At 39.6% G+C, this 2,878-nt stretch overlaps 1 pseudogene; it reads right to left on the bottom strand.

The window, feature by feature from the left end:
• Positions 1-1,266: 1,266 nt before the first annotated feature.
• On the bottom strand, positions 1,267-2,667 carry LOC102833995 (annotated as a pseudogene).
• Positions 2,668-2,878: the final 211 nt, after the last annotated feature.

Raw genomic sequence — 2,878 nt, 5'->3', positions numbered from 1 at the left:
CCTGCTAATCTCATGATTAGCAGTTCAAAACTACCAGCAGTTCTGTAGGAGAAAGATGAGGCTTTCTCCTCCATAAAGATTTACAACTTCAGAAACCCTGTACAGGATTGCTATGAGTTGGAAACCAACTTTACGGCACATAATCACTACCACGACAACCCTGATAGGCATTGAAGATATTAGATTTCCTGCTGGCACTGTTATTATGTGTAAAGTTTATTTTACAAAGTTGACCCAGTCTTCAAAAGGTACATGGAAACTATCCAGTTCCTGCAAGAATAGATAAGAATTACAGAAAAGATGATAAGACCATTGTTTAGGCAGCAAGGTATGGGTGTAATACACAGCAGAATATAAAGACATAGCTCTCCAAAAGTAGAACTCTGTTTTTTTAAGAATCAATAATATGTATTTATGTTTACCAAATTGCCTAATGTGTCCAAAAAAAGAGAATAGAAACTGACAAAACAGAAGTCAATAGAGATACTCCTTCTGTATTTACACTGTATAAGGCTTCCTAGATATTCTTGTTAAATATTTTTATTTATCATACTCTATTTCTGAGCGTTCTCATCTGCTCCCTAAACTTTAGCTATCACCTCTATGATCTTGTTGTCGTTAAGTGCCATCCACTCAATTCTGACCATAGTGACTCTGTATAGGATTTCTGCAACTTTAAAATCTTAAATGAGGAGAAAGCCTCATTTTTCTTCATATGCCCACAAATAAAACAGGTACTTCAAAATTTCACATGGGTTACTTGGAAGACTATGGGACACCTGATCCCAGGCATAGTATTTTCAATTGCCTCATATACATGTGAAAGTTGGACAATGAATAAGGAAGGCTGGAGAAGAATTGATGTATTTGAATTATGCCTTTGTCAAATAACCTTGAATATACCATGGACTGGCAGAAGAACAAACAAATCTGTTTTTCTGGGAAAAAGTGCAGCCAGAATGCTCCTTACAAACGAGGATGGCAGGACTATGATTTGAAACCAACTCCATGGCACCTAATAACAATAAATACAGAGTAGGTTTAACAGCTGTTAGTTTCCCTTATGATCTTTTTTTTTTTTTTTTCTTGTTAAACTTTGTTTTAATGGGTCTAAAAATTCTTTGACAAATTTTTGGTCAGTTGTTTCCATTTAAAAAGTACTGATTTTAAAAACTAATAACTTAAAACTGCCACACACAAAAAAGAAGCAAATGATCCACATAACATTCCTTTCCTTCTGAAGGTTTTACGATGCATTGTTATCATTCACCAGTCTTTTACTATTAAACTTAAATGGCCAATTGAGACAAACAGTTCTGAGACCATTCTTCCATGACTGATTAAGACTGGAGTGGCAGGTGTTAAAGGTACTATTAATTTAGCCTTCTGAGCTTTCTGAGCAGACTTGGTGACTTTGACAGATCCAGCAGCCTTTTTGTCCACTGCCTTGATGACACCCACAGCAACAGTGTGTCTCATGTCACGAACAGCAAAATGACCCAAAGGAGGGTAGTCAGAGAAGCTTTCAACACACATAGGCTTGCCAGGAACCATGTCAACAATGGCAGCATCACCAGACTTCAAGAATTTGGGGACATCTTCTAGCTTCTTACCAAACCAGTGATCAATCTTCTCCTTGAGCTCAGCAAACTTGCAAGCAATGTGAGTTGTGTGACAATTGCACAGGTGCATATCCAGCACTGATTTGGCCTGAATGGTTCAGGATGATCACCTGTGCATTGAAGCCAGCTGCTTCCATTGGTGGATCATTTTTGCTGTCACCAGCCATATTGCTATGGCGAACATCTTTGACAGATTCGTTCTTTACTTTGAAGCCTACATTGTTCTCAGGCAGAGCTTCACTCAAAGCCTCATGGTGCATTTCAACAGATTTTACTTCAGTGGTAACATTGACGGGAGTAAAGGTGACCACCATGCCCAGTCACCAGTCTGCACTCTGCCCACAGAGACAGTACTAATACCGCCAATTTTGTAGACTTCCTGAAGAGGCAGACGCAGGGGTTTGTCAGTTGAACGAGTTGGTGGCAGGATGCAATCCAGAGCTTCAAGCAATGTGGTTCCACTGGCATTGCCATCCTTATGGGTGAGTGTCCATCCCTTGAACCAAGGCATGTTAGCACTTGGCTCCAGCATATTTTCACCATTCCAACCAGAAATTGGCACAAATGCTACTGTGTCAGGGTTGTGGCCAATTTTCTTAATGTAGGTTCTGACTTCCTTAACGATTTCCTCAGATCTCTTCTGTCTGTAGGGTGGCTTAGTGGAATCCGTTTTAGTAACTCAAACAATTAGCTGTTTCACACCCAGTGTGTAAGCCAGAAGGGGAGGTTCCTGTAATCATGTTTTTGATAAAGTCTCTTTGTCCTCGGGCATCAATGATGGTCACATAGTACTTGCTGGTCTCAAATTTCAACAGGGAGATATATCAATCGTGATGCCTCGCTCATGTTCAGCTTTCAGTTTATCCAAGACCCAGGCATAGTTGAAAGAGCCCTTCCCCATCTCAGCAGCTTCCTTCTCAAATTTTTTTATGGTTCTTTTGTCAATTCCACCATATTTGTAGATCAGGTGACCAGTAGTGATTGACTTGCCGGAGTCAAAGTGTCCAATAATGACAGTGCTGATATGGGTCTTTTCCTTTCCCATTTTGGTTTAGGTTTTGCAATGGTTTTCACCAACAACTGTATTCTGGCAACAAACCTGTTGTGAAAAAGCCCCATTATGATCTTAATGCTTTAATTAAAATAGAAGGTAAGCCCTATGAAGTCAAGGACTTCTTTCAGCTATGGTCTACGGTATTTCCTGTTATATCGAAGTTCTCAAGGACTTCATTCTTCTTGGATCAACTATCAACACT

The sequence above is a fragment of the Chrysochloris asiatica genome, unplaced genomic scaffold (assembly GCF_000296735.1).
Source record: "Chrysochloris asiatica unplaced genomic scaffold, ChrAsi1.0 scaffold00303, whole genome shotgun sequence".
Classification (NCBI taxonomy): Eukaryota; Metazoa; Chordata; class Mammalia; order Afrosoricida; family Chrysochloridae; genus Chrysochloris; species Chrysochloris asiatica.
The sequence above is the reverse complement of the archived record's forward strand: the minus strand, read 5'-3'. Positions and strand labels throughout refer to the sequence as shown.